This window comes from Rattus rattus, chromosome 12 (genome assembly GCF_011064425.1).
Source record: "Rattus rattus isolate New Zealand chromosome 12, Rrattus_CSIRO_v1, whole genome shotgun sequence".
In the NCBI taxonomy this organism is placed as follows: Eukaryota; Metazoa; Chordata; class Mammalia; order Rodentia; family Muridae; genus Rattus; species Rattus rattus.
The window spans coordinates 64887210-64913504 of NC_046165.1; the positions used below are offsets into that span (position 1 = coordinate 64887210).

The 26295-nt window shown below is 39.0% G+C and overlaps 1 protein-coding gene across 4 annotated transcripts in view; it reads right to left on the reverse strand.

Annotated features, from left to right (window-relative positions):
• Positions 1-26295, reverse strand: part of Cab39l (calcium binding protein 39 like) — a 101339-nt gene that overhangs the window by 51405 nt on the left and 23639 nt on the right. Inside the window, exons 4-5 of one of the 4 annotated variants that reach the window (XM_032917217.1) lie at positions 13962-14158; positions 589-672 (exon numbers count right to left, since the gene is read on the reverse strand). The exons of 1 other annotated variant lie outside the window; for it this stretch is intronic. The gene's annotated coding sequence lies outside the window, so the exon portion shown is untranslated. The remainder of the gene's footprint in view (positions 1-588; positions 673-13961; positions 14159-26295) is intronic. 2 more of the 4 variants (XM_032917216.1, XM_032917218.1) reach the window with 2 other exon arrangements.

The window sequence follows — 26295 nt, forward strand, 5'->3', positions numbered from 1 at the left end:
TATCATTGGGAATATATTCCCTGTACGGTTTTTCTACACATACAAAGATATGTTTAAGCAAATCTAGAATAACAGCAAGCATAATATTTGGCAATTTTCTCCACGGTTTTATATTGTAAACAGCATTCTATAGGCATGTTTAGTTCTACTCTAATATTTAAATTTTATATTACTCATTATTTATATATGTATAAAATGTGTGTATGGGTGGATTGCGGGCATGTTTATGCCTTAATGCACATGTGGAGGTCAGAGGTCAGTTCTCTTTGACTGTGGATTCTTGACAGAACCTTAGTTATCAGGCTTGGATGCCTGCGTTTCTAGCCATACCATCTCTTGGTCAACAACATTTTTAATAACAATATCACATTATATAAATATATCATCATTTTATTTTATCAGTACCCTTTTGGTAGACAAGAGATTTTTTCATTTTTGCTTAACAATTGACATATTAACAATGATGCAATTAGTCAATGAAAAAATAATATCAAACCTAAAGAACACAGCATTGACAACAGCCCCATCCCCATCCATCCATTCATTTTATGACACTGTACCAAGTCCCTCATCTCACTAGATTCCTACCTATTTCCAGTCTTTTTCCAGAATTTCTGCCACATTTGAATCCAACCAAAAATTCTTTCAAATAACAAAACCAGTATCTGTTACCTGTGATCAAGAATTGCAATATAAGACATAATTTAAATAGAACTCAAAACAACTGGTATGAACTTGATGATAAACAGAAAATTTTAAAACATTTCATGCATTCAGAAGAGACTCCTCAATGCAGGCTGGAATGTATGAGGTGAATTTATTAACTCTAAGTCCAAAAAAAAGTTTGCATGTGCAAATGAAATAATCAAATACATAAAATACATAAACATTAGAATTTTAAGATATGAAATGCATGTATAATCGATCTCGTTCTCTATACAGTCTTAGCTCACCAATAGAAAGAACTAGAACACAAGAATTTCAACTAGGGATTTTTCTGGACCTTAAAGGAGTACAAATTATCCTATGGTGTAATATAAATGATGTGTAAGTCCAATGACCATGTCTCTGTGTGGTTTCTCTGCATCAGTATAATTCAAATGCTAATTTGCTGAAATTTTAAACATTTTCAGGACTTCTTGTATTTCTCAACTTTTGCTTGCCTGTTGGTATATATATTTACTCACTCACTATACAAGTAATGTTTCATTAGATTTTATATAGAAACAGGAAGTCACGTGTATGGCGTGCGCGCGCACACACACACACACACACACACACATACTAATGAGGAGTGAGGAAGAAGCTAAGCAGGAGGAGGGAGATAAAGGAAAGATGTGGGGTTGCATATTATCAAATTACCTGATATGCTTAAGAGAGAGTATCTTTATAGAATCCAGTACTCTGTACAATTAACATGTAACAACAACAACAACAACAGAAAATAGAAAGCTACTCTCCAAAATTCAAAATAGTAAATGAACTTCTGCTGGAGAGGATTTAGGAAAACAAAGAATGGAAGTCAAGCTCTGCACAGGAACTTTGGTTATTAGCAGAATTTTGAACCATGAATAAGTAAAACCCCCACTGCTCTTTGGAACTCTGGACTACGGAAAAAGCAAACACTTGAGATACAAGGGGAGGATGCAATAGCACAGTGCCACACAGCACCTCTTAGCATAGTACCCTTTTTGGAAATATTTTCATATCTTAAGTGTACCAATGGCTGAAATAAATGCAATTATCAAATTCATTTAATAACATTTTACAATTGCCTGAAACTTTGAGGGAAATCAAGACACCCTCAAATCATACAGCTTCATCCCCCAGGACCCTAGCAAAATAAGGCAGAGGTTTCCTGCATGCTCATTTCTCTCTCATCAAGATTGGCCAGGCCATCCACTTTCAGCCTAGATACCTTCCCCTTTGCATACAAACTTGGTTGTCAATTTTACTTTCTGGACACTGTTTGATAAATGTCTAGTTCACCTAGTCAGTCCCACTGCTCACTTAAAAATGAGCTAGCGATTGACTTAGAACCTCACTACATAATCCAAGCTCAGGCGAGCATGTGGCTTGGTTGCCAAGCAAGTAAGTACAAGGCCTCTCCGTTCACTGCCAGTAAACAATATTTCCATTCCCACCTAGTTTTGATGAATGGACTACATTCAGAAATTAATATTCTTCACTATCATTTTGCTATTTTAAAATAAAAATGCCTCTTAAATTAAGTCAGAAAAGGTTAAATGATGACAATGCTAACATTTTAAAATCTAGATGATGGCAACGGATATTAAAAGTGCATAATATCATATCTGTGGGCATACTTAATAGCAATATGAAGAAAACAGAGTGTTACCTCATATGAAACAACAGTAGAGAGGGAGTGGAATAAGTCAGACACAACAAAAGGGAACATGGAACAGACTCGCAATAGCAAAGGATGCAATGGCTTATACTTCATATAAAGACAAAAAATATTTAAACCCTATCACTTAAAGGGCCTTTCTAATCAAAATTAATGATAAAATACAAACTTAAGTTTGTCTTATAGCTTTGAAAAGAAACAAATAATCACCTTTCAATGCACATCCCAACAGAATGACCTTTTAAAAAACAACAGCAATCCAAAAAAAAAAAAAAAAATCCTAGGACTGGTCAGACCCATCCACCCTCACAGGACCATGAGAAAATAGATATGGTTCTGGGAAGAAAAATTTATATAGCGTCACAATTAAGTCTCTAACTAACACATTATTTCTGTACACACAGATTATATCCATTTATCTATACATATAAAGCTAAAATGATTTAATAGAATCAAGCCGACAAATAGTTCAACAGAACTAATGCTAAAACTCAGAAATGGCTCTTGAAAGGAAGCCTTTATGCTGTTGGCAGGATGTGTGAGAGGGTGTAAATCTACAATTATAATTCATTCCTATGGGAATAACTAACAATAAAAAAGAATTTAAAAAGTTTAAGAAGAAACCACCCCAAATATCTCCAAGAAAAGAATAGCAATTCTGACAGAAGAAGAAAGAACTGAATCAGAGAAGAACAACTCTGGAGCTACTTCATTCCTGTTCTGGTAACACGGGCCTACCCTGTGCCGCACTCCAACCCAAGGAAGGGTGGGATGGCCTCCTGAGCAGAGCCACACATTCACTACAGTGGGCACCACAATTAGGTCACAAATGTATTATGACACAGCTAATCAAATACAGAAGGATGAAAGAACGCTGTTGGTGAGGATATCATAGAAGGGAACTCCAGTACACTGGCAGCGGGGATATAAATTGCTATAACTAGGACAAGAAGTGGTGTGGAGGTTCTCAAAAAGTTACTGGTAGAATTACCAACTAGTTGGTCAATGTTTTCATTTCAGGAGACATTTCCAAAGGGACTGAACTCAACGTGTACAGGGAAATCTGCATCCCATGATCACTGCAGCGTTGTTCACACAGTTAACTCCCATAACTAACCTATGTCTCCTGTGGGTGAATAAAGACATACCACGGAATGTTAATTGGCCTTAAAAAGCGGAGTGAGATCGCTCACAGGGTAAATCGCTCACTGTGCAAGCCTGGTGACCTGAGTTCAATCCCTAGAACCCATGTAAAGGCAGGAGGTGAAAATCAATTCCACAAACACTACCTGCTGTGGAACGCACACAAGACACACACACAACCAAAGGGAAGTGGGTCATGCCTCTTGTGACAACATTTATGACTCATTATTGAAATAAACCAAGCACAGAAAGACAAATATTCTAAAAGAACTGCCAAAGGTAGGGAACTGGGCGGAAAGAGAACAAGCAGTTGCTAAGGATTGCAGAAAGATGGAGCATCTGTTGGGTATACGCCAGTAGCACAGCTGGCTCTTAGGTAGAACTATTTCCAATTTTCTGAGGAACCAGCAGATTGTTTTCCAAAGTGGTTGTACCAGCTTGCAATCCCACCAACAATGGAGGAGTGTTTCTCTTTCTCCACATCCTCGCCAGCATCTGCTGTTGCATGAGCTTTTGATCTTAACCATTCTGAATGGTGTGAAGTAAAATCTCAGGGTTGTTTTGATTTGCATTTCCCTGATGATCAAGGATACTGAACATTTCTTTAGGTGCTTTTTGGGCCATTCGAGATTCCTCAGTTGAGAATCTTTGTTTAGCCTTGTACTTCATTTTTTAAATAGGGTTAATTGGTTCTCTGGAGTCTAACTTCTTGAGTTCTTTGCATATTTTGGATATTAACTCTCTAACAGATGTAGGGTTGGTAAAGATCTGTAGGTTGGTGTTTTGTCCTATTGACAGTGTCCTTTGTCTTACAGAAGCTTTGCAGTTTCATGAGGTCCCATTAGTCGATTCTTGATCTTAGAGCCTGAGCCATGTTCCACTACGTTCATAGCAGCCATATTTATAATAGCCAGAAGTTGGAAACAAACCATTCTGAGATGTCCCTCAGCAAAAGAATGGATACAGAAAATACACTATTACTCAGCTACTAAAAGCAATGACTTCATGAAATTGCAGGCAAGTGGATGGAACTAGAAAATATCCTGAGTGAGGTAACCCAAAAGGACACACATAGTATGTAATCCCTGATAAGTGGATATTAGCCCAAAAGCTCAGAATACCCATGATACAACTCACAGACCGTATGAAGCCTAACAAGAAGGAAGAACAAAGTGTGGGTGCTTCAGTCCTACTTAGAAGGGGGAACAAAATAATCATGAGAGGTAGAGGGAAGGATCTGGGAGAGAGAAAGGGGAGGGGAAAAAGGGGGAGGTAGGATCACGTATGGGAAGAGACAGTAGAGAAGTCCAGAGGGTCAGGAAAATGAATAGAAATATGTAGCAGTGAGGGGTGGGGAACTGGGGAAGAGCCACTAGAAAGTCCCATGCAAGAGGCTCCCAGGAGGCAGATGACATTAGCTGATATAACCAACAAAGTGGAGACAGATCCTGTAGAGACCAACTCTAGTGGATAGGCACGGGTCCTAGTTGAGGGATTGGTCTACTACCCATCTCAAAAATTTTAACCCAGAATTGTTCCTGACTAAAGGAAATGCAGGGACAAAAATGGAGCAGAGACTGAAGGAAAGGCCATCCAGAGTCCGCCTAACCTTGTGATCTATCCCTCTGCAGACACCAAACCCCAACACTATTGCTGATGCCAAGATGTGCTTGCTGACAGGAGCCTAGTATAGATATCCTCAAGAGGCTCTGCCAGCACCTGACCATTACAGATGCAGATTCTCACAGCCAACCACTGGAGTGAGCCCAGGAACCCCAATGGAAGAGCTAGGGGAAGGACTGAAGGAGCTGAAGAGGACTTTATTCCCATAGGAGGAACAATCATATCAACTAACCAGACCACCCAGAACTCCCAGGGACTAAACCACCAACCAAAGAGTATACATGGGTGGGTCCACGACCCCAGCTATATATATATATATATATATATATATATATATATATATATATATATATATATATATATATATATATATATATATAACAGAGATTGCATTATCTGGCATCAATGGAAGTGAAGGCCCTTGATCAGGTGGAGGCTTAAAGCCCCAAAGAAAGGGAGTGCTAGAGAGGTGAGAAGGGAGTGGGTTGGTGGGTGGAGAACCCTCTTAGAGGCAACAGAGAGTGGGGATGGGATAGGGGGCTTACGGAGGGGAGACTGGGAAGGGGAACAACATTCAAAATGTAAATAAATAAAATAACCAGATAGAAGGAATCAATTATTAGATACAGTACTATAGAATGACTAAGAGTAGTAAAAAATATAGTCTAGTCTGAAACTGAAAATAAAATTCTTCAATAGCACTTTCCCTTGTTGGCACTTTAAGATAAATGAAATAATATAGTCTAATATATGAAAGTTATTTTACTATAATACCTCATTTATTTAATAACAAATTATAGTTTTAATGCTCTAAGTTAAATGGTTAGATAAATAATTTAAATAAAATATTTTCATTTTTATCAATTTTAATTATGTTTATGCATGTAGGTCTGTACATAAGAGAAGTATTTGAGAAAACAGAGGCATTAAGGCCTTCTGAAGTCCTTGGAGTAACTTCAGCCTTTATGGGTGCAGGGAACAGAGCACCCATCCCCCACAAGAGAAGTAAGCGTTCTTACTGCTGGGCCACCCAGCCCTGAGATAAACCCTTTCTAAAGAAGTGGAAAGCAGTGCCCAGTCCCATCAACCCTCTAGGAAAAGGTCAAACAAAGGTCAGACTAAACAAGCGCTTTCTCTTGCACCCTAATGGATAACTGTGCCCCAACTGATCTGTCCTCCAGGTCCTCTCTATTCTTGATTATTTATGATTATAAACATTACTGTATCACATATTCTTTTGTATGTCTGCTTACACATTTGGGTCAGGGTTTCTATGGTGCAGTGGTGTCAACAGTTTTCTTGACTGGAAAGTCTACATAGTAAGAAAATGTCAATTATTTCTAAAATTCATAGTTCGATACAGTTCTAATCACAGGTTAAAAAAATAGTAGCCGAATTTATTAATGAATAACAGTAAGCAATGAAGACAGACTTGGCTTTTCTATATTTTTGCAAATGTAAACTGAAATTGGGACCCTCGGGACATTCTAAGCTTGTTTCCTACCATTGTGCTTTTCCCACAGCCCAGTAACACATCTGAAAAACATTAGCAACAAGAGAATGACTGGAAAGGGCAATGAACTACTGAGTGACAGTGACATCAGAAAACACACCGGTGAGTGAGAAAATAGCAGAGACATATGTGAATACAGACACACCTCTGTAATTTTAGAAGCAATGAAACAGCTCTTGATGAAAAGGCAGGGGGAGGAGGGTGTAACAGCTTGGTGACAGAGTGCTTGCCATTAGGGGGCCAGAGTTCTAATATCCCCAGAGCAGCAAAACAAAGAACTTTGAGAAAAAGACTGCAAAGTCAATATAACTACAAATATACTACAATTACAAAAATTTTGAATTTCTATACATAAATAATTAAAACGCAGGCAACAAGAGAATTCTGTGATAGGAATTCTAAAGCAAATTGGCTAACACTGCTCCTAAAGAATACCAGCCAAGCACCATGGTGCAGGCTGAAGGGGGTCATGAACTCAAGTCCAGTGTGCACTTCATAGCAAGTCACTAAAGGTTAACCAATTAAAACTCAATATCTCTGAGAAGAAAAAAAACACACACCAGATAATTAACTCATACATAACAGAAAAAGACAGAAGAAATATAGTTATCAAATACTATAGATAATGTTTAAACATTTTTTTTTAATTTAAAACTGACCTAAAAGCTGGGTGAGGTGGTATACACTTGAAACTTGAATGATGGGAAACTGGAGGCTGGTGGATCCCAAGGATTGCTGGCCGCCCAGCCTAGCCTAATTACTGAATCTCAGGTCCAAGTGAGAGACCCATTTCAACAAGGTTGGCAGCCATTCTTGAGGTACACCTCAAGCTGTCCTTTGGTTTCCAAATGTACGCGTGTGCATGTGTACCTGCTCACATACATGCACTATAACACACATGTGTGCACACAGAGTTATAGAGTTAATAGTGGCAGCCTCTGGGTAGTACAGTCAAACTATTTAATGACTGGCAAATGGAAACACTTTTCATATAGTACCTCGAATTACTAAGCTTTTAAAGTTCACACTGTGGAATCCTGACCCTTCCATCCTTTGAAGCCATTAGCTAAATATAATTTCTTTGGCTTTGGAATTTCATGAAAAGTGGTACTTGGCCCAGGTTCTAGAGAAAAAGCCAAAAAGATCATTAAGCTCCGGGGCCAGTGAGCACAGGCAGAGACAGTGTAGTGTATTTGGCAGCACTCCTAACTCGAGTTTGAGAGCCACTAGAGATGGCCTGTGTCAGTCATCTGAGCAATTTAAATGAAATTGGGGGTATGTGAGACATTGAATGTCCTTGTTGGTATCTTACTTCAGATATCTCAAAGGTATAAATGGCTTTCTTGGTGGTTAGTGAATATTTTAGACCTTTTTTTCTCACTCCCAACTGTGCTGCTCAATAACAATTCTTAAGTCAAAGATTTCACCAGTAATTTGAAGGGAGTGAAAAATCTATCTCTGAAGTAAAAAGAAATCTCTGGAACTGAACATTCACAAAAGCATTTATGTGACCTCAACTGCCAGCTTGTTCATTAAAAAACTCAAAACATACTTTTAAATTTAAAAATTTTAAAACATAAGTTTCATTTTCAATCAAGATGGGACCATTTCCAAGATTCTCACGGCTTGTAACTTAAAGCACGTGTCTGTGTAACCATGTGTGTGCATGTGCACATGTGCAGGAGACTGGGAACCGAGCTAGGGTTGTTGGTATGCTAGACCGGTGCTCTCCTACTGAGTTCCAGCCCCAGTCCCAAACAAATCCAAGGGTCTGTGTTTGCTGCTTTCGCAGTGTTGGAGATGGAGTTGTGGCTTCAGCAGACTCCTCTGACATATACCCCCGTCTTCCACGTGCGCCCTTCTTAAACATGCTCAACCTAAGCCCATCACCACATTTAAAAAGTATATCAGTAAGTTCCAAGGATTGATAATCTTATCTGTATTCTAAAATACTTGTAATAAAAAGACATAAATGGCAAATGACTAAGCATATAAAGATTTACTTTTAAATTCAACGACAAGAAGTTTACATCATGAGTATACACAATGCCAGTGCTGACTGAATTGTTCTTTTAAAATTCATAAATTTGGGGCTAGAGAGATGGCTCAGCGGTTAAGAGCACTGACTGCTCTTCCAGAGGTCTTGAATTCAATTCTCAGCAACCACATGGTGGCCCCCAACCATGTGGGATCCATGTAATGGGATCCAATGGCATCTTCTGGCGTGACAAAGACAGTATACTCACATACATAAAACAAATAAATAAATCTTTAAAAATTTCCTAAATTTGATTAGATGTGAATTTTAAAACTGAAAAGTACACCTAAAAGTTCTATTTGCTATATTGAAGAATACTTCCACCAAAACCAAAACTGAGAGTTGCTGTCACATAGATAAATTACAAAATGTATCACTATAGTTAGATTTGCCACAGCACCAAGTTATCATATATGGCAAATATCTTCCAACTTTATTTCAATATTTAAGTATTCTTCCCAATATTATTAGAAACCACAATGGAATTTTTTCCTTTAAAACTGACAGACAAAAATGAAAATCAGCAGACTATTGATAAAGTATGAAAAACGATTTCACAGATAATTCTTTACTCTAGAGCAGTGTCTCTCAACCTTCCTAATGCTGAGACCCTTTAATATAGTCCTTCATGTTGTGGTGACCACAACCATAATTTTCATTGCTCTTTCATAAATGTAATTTTGCTACTGTTACGAATCATAATGTAAATATCTGTGTTTTACTACGGTCTTAGATAACCCTTGTGAAAGAGTCATTTGGCTCTCCAAAAGATGTCCTGACCTATATATAGGTTGAGAACTGCTTTAGAGGTCCAACTGATTTGAATGATCTCCTTCCTCTGATCTCTTTGCTGCTAAGATTATAGGCGTGTGCACCAGGCCTGGCTTGACTTAGTCTTTATATGGTTTGTTTTAACAACAGTGTCTGAAGGAAAGAGACATTTTCTAAAACGGAATAATTTACACAGAAACAGAAAACTTATTAGAAATGTCTTATGAATTCTCATTGATTTGACATGTTTGTCAAACTTACATGAGAATAAAAAGTCTTTTGTAAGAGAGACTTGTGTCTTTTAGTAACTATGTTTTTTTCTCCAATGCACTATATAACATAAATTTAAAAAATTATGTGAGGTTAGAAAGAAATAAAACCACTAACATTTTTACTGTGAGTTTAGGAACTTACTATTGTTCCAGAAAATCCAGGAACTTCATTTATTAGGTTCATAGTAACATTTCTGCTGATAGCTACAACCATTTCCAGGAGTGAAAATATTCTACATCAGTTAACTATGAATGATTATTAACGAAGTGATATTTTATAATAGAGTTTCACAATCTCAATTTATGGTAGACATCTGTAGCTAAGTCAGTGTGTTCCCAAGCAAGTTAGCAATAATTGAAAGCATTCAGGTTCACTGAAATCCTCAAATGGTTTCCTTTATAACAGAGCAACTGAGGGCTGGTAAGATGGCTCAGGAAAAAAATGTGTTTGCTGCTAAACCTGATAACCACAGTTCAATCTCTGAAATCTAAAAGGTAGAAGAAAAGAACCAATAACCTCAAGTTATCCTCTCCCCTTTATACTCATCTCTCTCTCTCTCTCTCTCTCTCTCGCTCTCTCTCTCTCTCTCACACACACACACACACACACACACACACACACACACACGCGCGCGCGCGCACGCACGCACGCATGCACACACACGATCACACTAGTATTTTCAATCTTCACTAAGCACTACATAGTGTGCATGACACTGCATTTGGTTATTTACTGTTCTTAGCAATAGACCGGCTCGTAGGTATACTACAAAAACAATTACTTCACAGCATCCTAAGCTCTGCACTTATCTACTGTCAGTCTATAAAAATACTACCAAGGAGTATAGACACAAAAGTAATTCAGCTGAAGCTACATCTTACTCAATATACGCCCACATATAAAAATACTACCAAGGAGTATAGACACAAAAGTAATTCAGCTGAAGCTACATCTTACTCAATATACGCCCACAATAGACTTAGGTGTTTTGGCTGAGATATTAATATCATCTTTTGACTTTCCAAATAGGAAGCTACTTTATTAGTCGCTGCTGGAAATGTAAGTCACAAAGTTAGAAAGTATGATTTCTCACTTTCAGATTGTAAAGATTTCTGTTTAAGCCAATTATTTTAATTACCAGTGCAAAAGTATGACTGTAATATACATGTTAATATGGTTATAATGGATTTTTTTTCTTTTAAAAACAATGGGCTAGTCTCTCTAAGTGACAAAATAAGTAAGTATGTAAGTATATATGTATGTAAGTATGTATGTATGTATATGCATACAACAGGAAAGTGTCCCAATCTATATTATTTTAATAAGTATTAAGACTCTATTATATGCCATTTGGGATTACTCAAAATCACTACTTTTACATTATTCTAGAACAGAATGAAGAAAGGGTGATCCAAGTAAGTGTCACCTACAGCCACTCATTGTCTCGCTGAGCGCGTCACTTCGACGGCACTGCTAACTTTCGTGTTTTGTGTATAGCACTTTGAAGGACTTTTCAGGACCAATCTAACTGAACTGGATAGATAAACTCGGAAAAAGTTAATCTGGATTTTTCCACACAGGCCACATTTCTTCATATTGTCCCTAGTACACCTATGGAACAGACAATCCCTTTGAGCTGACACCTGAATGTGCTCATGTAGTCACCATTCTGAACACACACATACTCTGAACTCCTCTGCTCACTCAATTCTGCCACACAGAAACACCAGTCTTTTCTTTCTGTCTTATAAGTTAGCACCACTCTGTCTTATTTTCATTTCATAATTCAATTAATTCACTTCAGGCCATCTCTTTCTCGTAATGGAAACTCTATAGCCCTAAAGCCCCTACACTTTTTGGGGAAAATTTGGGAAAGCTTCTGCCTCTCCCTCCCTCCGTCCCTCTCCTTCCGTCCTACTTCTCACTTTCCCTCTTTGTGGTGGTGGTGGGGAAAAGTGTTTGTTTTATGTAATACATGGTCAAGCATGTGTATGTATGTGCAAGTGGCTATGCATATAGGTGTGGATGCTAGTAGAGGCCAAAAAGTTAATGTTAAGTATCCACTTTATTTTACCAAGACAGAGTTTCTCACTGACCCTGGAGTCCAGCAATTCAATAAGACCAGCTGGTCAGTGAGTTTTGGAATCCTATCTTCACTACCCAGCACCTGTACTGCAGGGTGTACTACCATACCTGGACTTTTTAGAAGGGAGTTAGGGTAGCAAACACTGTACTGACTGAGCCATCTCCCAGCCTATCCATTCCATTTATATACACCAAAGAAGCAGGCCAGTCCTCAGGTAAAAACTCTTATCAGGTGCCTACTATGTGCTACTCAATGTATCAGAACTGGTTGCAGAGAGAAGTAAAGGCTAGAAAGGTTCCTATACCAAGAGAAATCTAACAGCGATTTCAGACTGAACACTATGTAAATTGCAACCAACTCTGGAAGTGCGTAAGAATCCATTTAAGCATCCTTCTGAATGCACTGCGCTTATATTACACCTGCTCTTCCCTAAGCACTGATAGGCAGCAGAAACAAGTCTTTCTCATGGTTGTTTCAGACTTAGTTTTGACACTAAAACTGATTTTCTAATCTCTCTCAAGATGGCAATGGTCTTTCTGTAGTGTAAATATTATACTCAACCTATAATAAAAACTTAGCAGCTACTCGATAAATTATTTTTCAAGGAAATGGGTTCTTACCCTCAATAGTCTGCTCACAAATGAACTTGCGGAATATAATGTTTGTGAAGTAGGATGCCTCCTTCTTTCTTTCTATATTTACATTACTGTGGGCTTAGGAAAGGGTAACACTAGCAAATTACTAAAGCAACCCCTTAAATACTGTCAAGTTTAATGTAAATTTTCCATCCATCTAAGGATGGAGTATTGGTATACTGACTTTAGTGTATGACAGTGTTCAGAAGTTTCCACAGATCGACTGAGTTCTTATACAGAAATCAACAAACCGGAGGAAGATAAGCCACAAAACAAAACCTGTTCTACAGGCTTCTGTACCCACAGAGGACGGATGGGAGAAGCAAGCCATTTTATGTTCAGGCTCTAAGCCTGCCATGTGATTACTGGCTCTTTGCACTTTTCATTTTAATTAATTTTTTTCTGCCTTAAAAAGACTCACTTGAATCAATAACCGAAGGCACGTATTTCTTGAGGCTAGTACAGGGCAGAGTGGAAACTTTGCTCAAAATAGCCATCTTTATATAATGAGTCTACTTAAGAGTTAACAAGGCACTCGTCCTTCTACAGAACAACGGTCACATACTTTCTATGCATGCTTTGAATAGAAAACATTCTTATACCTGAATATATGTAGTTGTAGAGAGTATCCTATTAAAGATTACACAAATGAAGCCTTTATTGGAATGCAAATGAATTTAGTGAGAATTTACTTCCTTTGCTCTTTTATGCATTTCTAGTTATATTCTCTGCAAGAGAACCTGGCATCACTGTAAGAAATAACTGTTTAATTCCTGTAACTCAGAAATGTATATACACTCATCTTACATCAATTGTGAATTTTATATGTAGATTATTTCCTTTTTATTTTTCTTACAGAACTTTAGAGAAACCAGGAGTCACTTTGGATTTCATAGTAGCATTTAATGTTTAAATCATATGCACTTTCAGTTAATGTTTAAATCATATGCACTTTCAGTTAAGGCTAGCAATACTTTAAGGTGAATTATGGCTGAATGATACTTATCATTCACATGCGTGCCTGTGTGTGCGTGTGTCTGTGTGTGTGTGTGTGTGTGTGTGTGTGTGTGTGTGTGTGTGTGTGAGATGAATATAAAGGAGAGAGGATAACTTCATAATAACTTATAATATCAAACACCATAAGAATAGCTTTAAATTTATTGATAATATACTTTCAAGTTGCCAAGCACTTTGAAGAAAAACATGAAAAACAGTATATTGCCACTATTTTATTTTTGGAAACTGTAAATTAAAACCCATTTCAAAAATAAGATATTTGGTGGACACAAAATAGTTGGTAAGGATTCAAGTGCCTTAGGCAACAGAGAAGTATTGTTTTGTACATGTTTTTTTTTTTTCAAACTTCTCCTAGTAACAGCAGTTCATTATGCAGAGAAACGAGGCGACAGTCTAATTTAAAATGAATATAAGCATAACTGTAGAATTCAACTGTACCTTATTAACTCATTTTCCTCAACCCAAACTAATACAGATAATCTTGTAATACTCACCCCGGGCTAATGAAACTCCCAGCTTGTTTAAGCAACAATAAGCAGACCCATGGTGAGGTGCTGAAAACAGCTCTTTTCTCAGGTTCAAAACACTTTAGATGAAGTAGCCTTTATCTTCCATTTAATAAAGGATGCCTCCTCCTACTCACGTGTGCCAGAGAAAAGACTTAGCACAATTCCGTCTTGACTTTCTGACTCTGAGGAGTAACAGTTACCACCGGAAAACGTTAGCAGAAAATGATCACTTGAACACTCACAGAGAGCTGCAGTAAATTTCCACTCTGCTTGCTCTCAGATTCCAAGCCTTGCTTGTCTCTTAATCTGTCATAGGCAGTTCTGTTTCTGGTCAAACCAGCTTGCTGATTCGTTCTCTCCCTGTCTACACGGGGTGTGAGATCCACACCACACAGTCACAGCTCCTCCTTCTCCCTCCCTCTATTGTGTAACATTACAAGATGCCTGTAAAGCAATTAAGCAGAGGCAAAATTAATTCTTGGACAAAAAGAAAAGTCTAAAAATAAACAAAAGAAAAATTTGATATAACTTCTCCCCCTTTACTCAAACCAATTCCTGGATGGGATTTTGTCAAATGAGTAAGCTGCCTGGACCATCTTGCTTAAAAATATAAAGGAAGATTCCCAGCAACGCTTATTGATGTAATCATAACTGATTCGTCTGCTAATGTGTTGGCTCCTCGGGGAGGATGCACCTCCCTGCTAGGATGAGAAAGTGCAGTGAAGACATATGCAGGCACTACAACTCAACCAAAAAGCCGAGAAGGCAAGGGAAACTTTAGAATGTTGTCATTCAATTTAACAGTGTACTTTTATAAACCGGCAATGAATTTAGTATATTATGTTTTTAAGTACAGATCAACATTTGCAGTCACAATGAGAAAATTGTAAGAACACAGAAAAATACAAACATCAGAAATCTAAATAGAGCCTCTTAATGTTTTATTGCAAACTAGATCCAGCTATTTCAATGGAAAGTTTTCTGTCTAAGCCCTCGCGGTCAAGCTCCATTACACCTTTTCAGTGAGACCTGGAAAGGGCACAGAGACCATTTAAAAAAATTCTCACATCTACAAATATATAGTTAAAAACCTTAAAATTACAGCTCTTTCTGCAAAGCTTGAAGACTAGGCACTGGGGAGAGTAGAGTGGAAAGGTGGCTCGGATGGTTTTCAGGTTTCCTTGGAATTGCCGTTGCCGGCTATGAGTTACAGCTGAGTGAAGCACGTTCCAGCTCCCAACCCCCAATATGTAACAGGCAGTGACTTTTCTCCTGACAGAACTTCCAGTTCTGAGTCCAACAGCAGTAGCTATGGGATCCATTACTCATACACTAATCCTTCTCAACAGAAATAATCTAAGAATGTGAGCTCAATTAAAGTGTAAATATTCCCAAAGAGTTGTTTGAATACCTGAAGAAAAAAAATATATATATATATAATTTGGCCTTAAAAAAAGATTCTTGGGCTAGTGGAATGGGTAGGCAGGTAAAGGTGCTTGCCACCAAGGCTGCTGACTGAAACTTAATCTCCAGGACTCACATGGCAATGGAAGGAGCTAACAACTGCGAACTGTCCTCTGCTCGCACGCAAAGTGAGGACTATGCGCACACTATGCATAAGCAAATGTGATATTAACCTAATGCGGCTCATCTGCAGTAGTGACACTGGAATATGAGGTTTTGTTTTAGTGAGAGGATTCAAATCCGCAGTTTATGAATATCAGGCAAGTGATGTGTCACTGAGTTATAATCCCGGGTAAAACAGTTTTCAATTTTAAATATACCATACATAATTATTTGAATATTTCTTAGCAATTAAGAGTAGGTATCATAAAAAAAATTGATTTCCTTCCTTTCCTTTTCTTTCAAAACAGAACCTCTCTCTGTCTAAGTCAAGTCTGGCCTCGAACTCCTGTCAGCTTCCCTGGTCCAGTTTTATTTTTTTTTAAAGGAGACATCAAATGCAAATTATTCTAAACTGATAAGGGTCATTAAGGATCCCGTGACTTGGATATACTCTTAAAAGTCCTACCAAAATGAAAGAATTTCAGATTTCAAGAGTAGTTTTTGGATCAAGTACAAAGTAAATGTTTTAAAGTCCCTTTAAAATCGAAAGGCCTTATCGGAATCAGCAATGTATCTGGAGCTCACAGTAGAAAGTCAGATCCACAGGGGATAAGGATACTACTCAATGGCAAAGCACTCACCTAATTTATTCAGCATAGACAAAGATCTAGGGTTCTGTCCCAGGCCTAACTGTTCCTCTCAAACACAGATACATATGTATATATACAATTAATAAAAAGCCTATTAGATCATAAAGACATCTGTCCTATGTTTCCTAAAACAAAACAAAAAGGAAATGGAATGGGCTTTATTCCATGACCATAGCAATAAAAACAGAAGTTATCTTAAAATTTTCAAAGGATAATTAAATTTCCTTTAAAAAGCTTATTAACACTTGTAATATAAACAAAAAAGAACATTCTTATAAGGATTATTTAGGACTAAAAGCACAGCTGTGGGGACTTGCCTGAGGATATGATAAACAAGGATGGGGCAAAGTTTTACTCTTCATTTACATAACCTAAGAGAAAAGCAGCACACAGTAAACACTGTGCTGAAGACATTCCAACTTGGTACAAATCAAAATTTAACCACTGCCTCATCCACAGCAGAAGACCCCAAATACTACAGTAATCTCCCTGAGGAAAGAGCAGTTGAGAATTAAAGAAAGCCTATGCTACTAGAAGCCACCCTATGAGCACCAGACTGGAAGAGAGCAGCGTTTGACAAAATTCAACACCCCTTCATGATAAAAGTCTCAGAAAGATCAGGGAATTCAAGGCCCATACCTAAACACAGTAAAAAGCAATATACAGCAAACCAGTAGCCAACATCAAACTAAATAGAGAGAAACTTGAAGCAATCCCACTAAAATCAGGGACTAGACAAGGCTACCCATTCTCTCCCTACTTATTCAATATATTACTTGAAGTCCTAGTCAGAACAATTAGACAGCAAAAAGAAGTCAAAGGGATTCAAATTGGAAAGGAAGAAGTCAAAATATCACTATTTGCAGATGATATGATAGTATATTTAAGTGACCCCAAAAGTTCCACCAGAAAACTACTAAGCCTGATAAATAACTTCAGCAAAGTGGCTGGATATAAAATTAACTCAAATAAATCAGTAGCCTTCCTCTACTCAAAGGATAAACAACCTGAGAAAGAAATTAGGGAAATGACACCCTTCACAATAGCCAAAAATAATATAAAATACCTTGGTGTGATTCTAACCAAGCAAGTGAAAGATCTGTATGACAAGAACTTCAAGTCTCTGAAGAAAGCAATTGAGGAAGAACTCAGAAGATGTAAAGATCTTCCATACTCATGGATTGGCAGGATTAATATAGTAAAAATGGTCATTTCGCCAAAAACAATCTACAGATTCAATGCAATCCCCATCAAAATTCCAACTCAATTCTTTATAGAATTAGATAGAGCAACTTGCAAATTCACTTGGAATAACAAAAAACCTTGGATGGAGAAAACTATTCTCAACAATCAAAGAACTTATGGGGGAATCACTATCCCTGACCTCAAGCAGTATTACAGAGCAATTGTTTCTTGATCTCAGAGCATAAGCCACTGGTATTCTGTTCAGGAAAATTTCCCCTGTGCCTATATTTTCCAGGCTCTTCCCCACTTTCTCTTCTATTAGTTTTAGTGTATCTGGTTTTATGTGGAGGTCTTTGATCCACTTGGACTTGAGCTTTGTACAAGGAAAAAAGAATGGATTAATCTGCATTCTTCTACATTTGCTGACCTCCAGTTGAACCAGCACAATTTGTTGAAAATGCTGTCTTCTTTCCATTGGATAATTTTAGCTCCTTTGCCAAAGAATGCAAGCTGGTACAACCACTCTGGAAATCAGTCTGGCAGTTCCTCAGAAAATTGGACATAGTACTACCTGACCACCCAGCTGTATCACTCCTGGGCATATACCAAAAGATGTTCCAACATGTAACAAGGACACATGCTCCACTATGTTCATAGCAGCCTTATTTATAATAGCCAGAAGCTGGAAAGAACCCAGATGCCCTTCAACAGAGGAATGGATACAGAAAATGTGGTACATTTACACAATGGAGTACCACTCAGCTATTAAAAACAATTAGTACATAAAATTCTTAGGCAAATGAATGGAACTAGAAAATATCATCCTGAGTGAGGTAACCCAATTACAGAAAAACACACATGGTATGTACTCACTGATAAGTGGATATTAGCCCAAAAGCTTGGAATAACTAAGAAAAAATTCACAGATCATATGAAGCCCAAGAAGAAGACCAAAATGTGGATGCTTCATCCCTTCTTAGAAGAGAGAACAAAATACTCACGAAAGGAAATACAGGGACAAAGAGTGGAACAGGGACTAAAGAAAAGGTCATACAGAGATTGCCCCACCTCGGGATCTATCATATATGCAGCCACCAAACCCAGACACTATTGCTGATGCCAAGACGTGCTTGCTGACCAGAGTCAGATATGGGTTTCTCCTCAGAGACTCTGCCAGAGCCCTAACGATACAGATGAGGATGGTTGCAGCTAACCATTGGACTGAACAAGGGAACCCCAATGGAGAAGTTAGAGAAAAGACTGAAGGAGCTGAAGGGGCCTGCAACACCATAGGAAGAACAACAATATCAACCAACCAGACCCCATCAGAGCTGTAAACCACCAACCAATGAGTATACATGGAGGGACCCATGAGTCCAGCCATATATGCAGCAGAGGATAGCACTGTCCAACGTCAATAGGAGGAGAAGCCCTTAGTGCTATGAAAGCTTGTTTCTCCAGTGTAGGAGCGTGCCAGGGCCTTGAAGCATCATAATAGAAAGGGGGGGGGGTAAGGAGTATGGGAGAGGAGAAAAAGGGGATAACATTTGAAATGTAAATATATAAGATATCCAAAAATTAAAAAAATAAAGACAGTCCTGGAAATACAAAGACTTTTCTGCAACTTATGATCTGAGAGCTGACAAGGAAAAGTCTGTGAAAACCTCCCAAGTCCAGGAGCTACTGGAAGGGAACAGGTATACAGATCCCCAGGATGTCCAAGGTTGGTACTTGGTACTAACCATCATTCATTCCAACAGTACATGGAAAGAAATCAGGTATGTACTTAAAAAATATTGTGTCAGTTCTGAGACCACAGTTGCACTAAAGATAGTATCGGGGCCTCCTAACAGAACGAAAAAATAAGCCTTGAAAAGATAAAATTCTTTCAAGAAATTTAGGTGATCCTAAAGAGGAGATTTAAAAAACAAAACAAAAACAGAGAATTCTTAAAAGTATAAAACACAACATAGACTATACATAGAATTTTGGCATGTACTCAAAATAAATGGGCATAGTAGAAAGCCCTTGCTACCTCAAAGCCAAGGAGGTGGAATCAGGAAAATCCAGGCACCTCCCCTGTCAGCTAGCCTAGCTTACTTATTAGCCTGTGAGAACTCTTGTCCTTAAAAGGGTGGGGAGAGAGAGGGAGGGAGGGAGAGAGAGAGGGGAGAGAGGGAGGGAGGGAGGGAGAGAGGGAGGGAGAGTGTGTGTGTGTGTGTGTGTGTGTGTGTGTGTGTGTGTGTGTGTGTGTGTGTGTGTGTGTGCACAGCTTAAGGAAAGACAAGAGTTTTCCCCTGGCCTCCACACACGAGTACACATGCTGGTAGCCAGTACATATAAACACCCTTCCATGCCCCTCAGCTAGGGTGTTAGGGTTGTGAATGGTGCTCAGTAGTAGGGCCCTTGCCTAGCATGCGCCACGCCCTGGGTTTGAATGCTAGTGTTAAAAAATAAAAAACAAAAAACAGAAACAAAAAAATCCCCCCAAAACAAGACAAGTGAACCAAGAAACCACACAACATATAGTGTGAATATATATGTATGTATATGTATGCATGCACACACATACACACAGATGTCCCTATACTGTATATGCCAGAGATTCTGTTAGAGAAATAGAGGATATAAAAAGTGATGCAAACCAAATGTCCAGGCAATGAAACAAAAGGAACCTGAAGCTACTGCAAAATGTGTTATCAAAATAAAACGTCTTGAGAAAAATAATTTCCAACAAATCAATGAATGACAAATTCTTCAACTCTGGGAAAATCCCAATCAGCTTAAAGAGTAAATGACAGTTTAATCTCAAAAGCAGAGAAGATGGGAAACACAAAGCAATGCTGGAAGAAAGATCATGTCTGACTGTTTAAAAGGACTTTCATTCATGTGTATATGCACATGTGTGTGTGTACTGTGTATATATGCACATGTGTGTGTACTGTGTGTGCAAACCTACTACTGCATGTGTGGAGTCCAGAGGACAAGCTGCAGGCATCAGTTGTCTGTTCCTCCATGTGGGTTCCAAAACGAAGCTTTCAGCCTTGCTGACAAGAGCCTTTCCCCACTGAGCAATCTTATCTTGTTGGTGATGCTCTCACATTTTAATTAAACTATAAATACGAATCCAAGTACAAAAATCACCAAATGTAAGAAACAACAAAATGATACCAATACATATTATAATCAAATCACTTAACAATGTTCTAAAGTATTTTAAGAAAAAAGTCTTATTATATGCAAGTAAACAGAGAAATAAGAGCAAATACCAAAAGCCAGCAAATAAAAAGTCAACGAATGGAACAGTGATGTCAAAGTACTGACAGGAAACAACTGTCAATTTCCATCAGAAATAGAGATGTGGTCATTTATCACCAAGCTCAAAACCATAGGGAATGGCACACACTTGAATCCCAGCAATCAGAAGGCAAAGGCAGGCAGATCTCAGAGTTCAAGGTCAGCCTGGGCCACAAGTGAATTCCAGGATACCCAGAGCTACACTGAGACCTTATAAACAAAACATACACAAACAAAAATTAACATCACCTCTGAAAGCAGAAAAAAAAAGTTATCACAATTACAGGAAATTTGCACAAAGCAGTCAACACCAGAAAGAATAAAAGATATTTTTCCTTATTTCAAAAATATCTTTCAAGGCCAGTTAAGATGGTTCAGTAGGTAAAGGTGTTTGCTGTCAAACCTGATAACCCGTATGGTAAGAGAACCAGTTTCTGTAAGTTGTCTTCTGACCGAACACTTATCTCTGTCCCCTGACCCAAACACAAACACCAAGTTAAAATGCAAAACAGAACAAAGCATATATATATATATATATATATATATATATATATATATATAAAAACAAAGATAGTATCGGGGACTCCTAACAGAGGAGAGTATCCTAAAAAATAATGTGCTTTTGAAGCAAAAGTAGCACTCTAGAATAATAAAGCAATACACTAAAGCTTGGAGCAGAAAATGAAAAGAACATGACTGGAGGTTGACTGCTATTGAATGTGCACACTCTGAAAAGTAATTACAAAATGAACAAGAAGCCCAAGCAAATATAGCTAACGTTCCAATGATTAAAGTATAAGGATGTAATGAAAACTGCTAATATCAACCCAAAAGAAGGCATAAAAAGTGGTCAGAGAGGAGGGAAACAAAGAAGAAAAGGGGTAAATAAAAAGAAAATAGTGAGCTGATGAATTAAAGCCCAACCTTTAATCAATAATCACATTAAATGCAATGTGCCAAACACCTAGATTAAGAATCTAGAACACATGAAACTCAAGACGGATGATCAAAATGTGAATGCTTCACTCCTTCTTTAAAAGGGGGAACAAGAATATCCTTGGCAGGGAATAGAGAGGCAAAGAATTAAAACAGAGTCAGAAGGAACACCCATTCAGAGCCTGCCCCACATGTGGCCCATACATATACAGCCACCCAATTAGACAAGATGGATGAAGCAAAGAAGTGCAGACCGACAGGAGCCGGATGTAGATCTCTCCTGAGAGACACAGCCAGAATACAGCAAACACAGAGGCGAATGCCAGCAGCAAACCACTGAACTGAGAATAGGACCCCTGTTGAAGGAATCAGAGAAAGAACTGGAAGAGCTTGAAGGGGCTCGAGACCCCATATGAACAACAATGCCAAGCAACCAGAGCTTCCAGGGACTAAGCCACTACCTAAAGACTATACATGGACTGACCCTGGACTCTGACCTCATAGGTAGCAATGAATATCCTAGTAAGAGCACCAGTGGAAGGGGAAGCCCTGGGTCCTGCTAAGACTGAACCCCCAGTGAACTAGATTGTTGGGGGGGGGCGGCAATGGGGGAGGGTGGGGAGGGAGCACCCATAAAGAAGGGAGGGGGGATTAGGGGTGTTTGCCCGGAAACCGGAAAGGAAACGACATTCAAATGTAAATAAGAAATACTCAAATTAATAAAAAAAAAAAAAAAAAAAAACAAAACAAACAAACAAAAAAAAAAAAAAAAAAAAAAAGAATCAGAAATTATGGTCTGGGCATGGTGGTACACACCTTTAACCCCAGCACTAGGGAGACAGAAGCAAGTAGATCTCTATCAGTTCAAGGCTAGCCTGGTCTATATATAGCAAGTTCAGGCCAGCTCAAACTGCATACTGAAAGCCCTTTTTGATTGTCATACTATCTTCAAGGAAAAGGCCAGAAGTAGCAGTAATCATTCTATAAGAAGAGAACATACATCCCAACAAAGGATGATCCAGACAAAAATGTCAGCAGTAACAAAAGTGAGAAACCCTGGATGAGGGAATGGCCAACCAATAACCCATCCAACTTGAGACCATCCCAGGGGCAAGCACCAATCCCTAACATTATTAATGATGCTCTATTATGCTTGCGGACAGGAGCATGTTGTCCTCTGAGAGGCTCCACCTAGCAGCTGATTCAGACAGATACAGACACCCACAGTCAAACAGTGGCTGGAGCTTGGGCACTCTTATGGAAGAATAGGAGGAAGTACTGTGGGTCCCAAAACGGATGGGATCCCACAGAAAGATCAACAGTCAACTAACCTGGGCCCTTGGGGTTCTCAGAGTCTGAACCACCAACCAAAGAGCATACACAGGCTGGACATAGGCCTCCCTGTTCATATGTAGCAGATGTGGAACTTGTCCTTCATGTGGGTCCTAAACAACTGGAACAGGGGCTATCCCAAAAGCCGTTGCCTGCCATACTACCCAAATATGATCTTAGAGAGTGCTGTGAAAGATAGAAGGCCCTTATTGCATTGTAAAGACTCATCTTCAGCCAGAAAGTAGAAACTGCTAAAAATCAAGATAAATTCAACTATGAGGATGGCAGAAGACAGGAGCCTAGCACAGCTGTCCTTTGAGAGGCTCTACCAGCAGCTGACTGAGACAGATGCAGATACTTACAGTTAACCATTGGACTGATGTCAGGGAACCCCATGGAGCTGAAGGGGATTGCAACCCCATAAGAAGAACAATATCAACTAACTAGACCTCTCAGAGCTCCCAGGGACTAAATCACTAGCCAAAAACATACATGGGCTGGTCCGTGGCCTCCAGCATACATGTAGCAGAGAGTCCTTGCCTGACCTCAAAGGGAGAGGTCACTAAGGATGTGCCTAATCTTGTAGAGATTTAATGCCCCAGGGAAGGGGAGCAGGGTGAACAACTCTTAGAGGAGGTTCCAGGACGGGGGCAACATCTGGAACATAAATAAATAAAACAAAGAAAAGCTGATTCAGCTCAAATTTAAACAACATCACTGAGTTATTTTTCTGCATTCCTATCTCCTATACTTCACTCAAAGTTGAGCTCTGTCTACATGGTGACAAAGATGGTTCTGATAAACTTTTGGCCATCAATATCTCAAAAGCACTCTAATTAACTGCATCAATCTTTGAAACAAGACCCCAGGTCTTGCTGGAACTACAACCCGGCTACTAGGTACAAGATTGAGAATGCTCAAGAGGTTAAAAAAAAAAAGATACAATGAGAGGCTTCTATTACTTGGCCCGAGGGACTAAGGAAAGAGCAACATAACGTCTTCTATTAGCTTCCTGTCAGGCTTTAAGTGGGACACTGGGCAAGGAGACAGACACCATGATTTAACTGCCAAGAGTATATAACTGGCCACACTCATGTATTACAATTCCAGTCTAATCTAGCTGCCCATCATCCATTCCTATCCTTTCCCATAGCTACGGTTTTAAGAATTGACTAACACTAGGCAAGTTTTCCAGATAAGATCAGCAGTGTGCTCACCCACACCTGTTAGGCTTATGAACCTAGATTATAAAATTACCACTTTCCCCATACATTCAATGAACCAAGTAAGGGAAAGCAGGAAGGCACATCATGGTGGTTTCAATAGGAATAGGAATTTGAATGCTTAGTCATTAGGGAGTGGTACCACTGGATGGGAATTAGGAGGTGTGGCCTTGTGTGTGTAAGTGTGTCTCTGAGGGTGGGCTTTTTGGTTGCAGAAGCCCATGCCAAGCCCAGAGTTCCCTCTTGTCTGTGGATCTAGCTACTCTCCTCTTTCTGCTGCCTTTGGATCTGGATCTGGAACTCTCATGCGTCTGCCTACATGCCAACATGTTCCTCACCATAAGGATGACAGACGAAACCTCTGAAACTGTCAGCAAGCCCCAATTAAAAATAGTTTCTTTTATAAAAGTCGCCATCATCGTGATGACTCTTCACAGCAATAGAACACTGACTAAGACACACATGAAAGAAACATCAGCATATGTGGTCCACACACAAGGGAGGAAATGCTTTTCTTTTGACAGGCACCATGGGTTTTCCTGTCTGAGATCTTTCCAATTGAACCAGTAGATGTAGACACAACAGAGTGTGTGCATGTGTGTGTGTAGGTCTCTTGAGTATGGCTCAGCTGAGTGGTTTCTATATGTATGTAGTGCTTCTGACTTATGAAACTTATGAAGCACACACCTTATGTGCTAGTCATTCTCCAATAAACCAATCAGACTGCAACAAGTTCATAATCAAAACAAGGTATAGCAGAAATTACTGTATTACTATGCCATCAGAAAATAAATATACACACATATGTTACACTATGACATATACAAAAGATGTGCTGGAGACCCATACTCAGAATTTTCTAAAATGAGTAAAAACAAACCTTTGCTTCCCACCATCTTTCTAAAACTTAGTTTAATTTTCAATAAAGATTTTAATTGTTAATTAGGTATATGTGTAGGCCTGTGTGTAGTTATTACACATGAGTACAAGTGCTATGGAGAACAGAAGGAGTGGTAAGTCCCCGAAGCAGGAGTTGAAGGTGACTGTGTGCTGCCTGGGCCTCTCCCTAAAAGCTTTGCACCGTCTTTTCATTCTCACTTTCCGTTCATGTTCTCTTCCAATATTTTCCCATCCTTAAACACCAGAACTTAGGTATAAACAATTATGGATTTCCCTTCAGCTGATATGGAACAGCACAAGATTAGTCCTCAATAGACTTATACAAGAAAGGAACCACAGAGCAAAGAACCTGCCTGTCTGCCCTTTCTGCAGGACTGCTGGACTGCCCATGCGTGGAGACACCTCTAGATTTCCTTCTCATTTCCATTTCAGGAAGAATTAACAGCATGGCTTTGGAAGTTGCTAAAGATATTCAATTTGGCTTTTATAAAATCAGAGTATGGAGGAACTTCTAAAGGATGAATGCTATGGGAATATTCCAGATGTGCCTTATCATTAGTATTAATCCAAGGCCAAACACAGTAACAGCGTAACAGCACTCATCTGCTCTGGTTTCTCTTGGTTCCTTCCCCATCTGCATTGGCTATTCTAGGGAAAGAAAAAGCTGAATAAAAAAAAATCAAGGAATATGCCCATTTAAAAAAAATGATTATTTTATTTCAAATGTTGTCCCCCTTCCCTGTCTCCCCTTGGAAAACTCCCTATCCCATTCTCCTGCCCCTTTGCCTCTAAGAGGGTGCTTCCCTATGCACCCACACATTCTAGCCTCACCCGTCTAGCACCTCCCCCTTCATAGGGCAACAAGCTTCCACAGACTAAGTGCCTCCCCTTCCACTGATGCCAGATGAGGCAATCTTCTGCTACATATGTAGTGGGAGCCATGGGTCACCATGTATATTCTGTTTGGTGGTTTAGTCCCTGGGAGCTCTGAGGGGTCCAGTTAGTTGATAATGTTGTTCTTCCTATGGGGTTGTAACACCCTTAGCTCCTTCAGTCCTTTCCCTAACTCTTCCACTGGGGTCCCTTGACTCAGTCCAATGGTTGGCTGCGAGTATCTGGATCTGTCTTAGTCAGGTGCTAGCAGAGCCTCTCAGAGGACAGCCGACCAGGCTCCTGCCTGCCATCACTTTTTGGTTTCAGCAACAGTGTCCGGGTTTGGTGTCTGCAGGT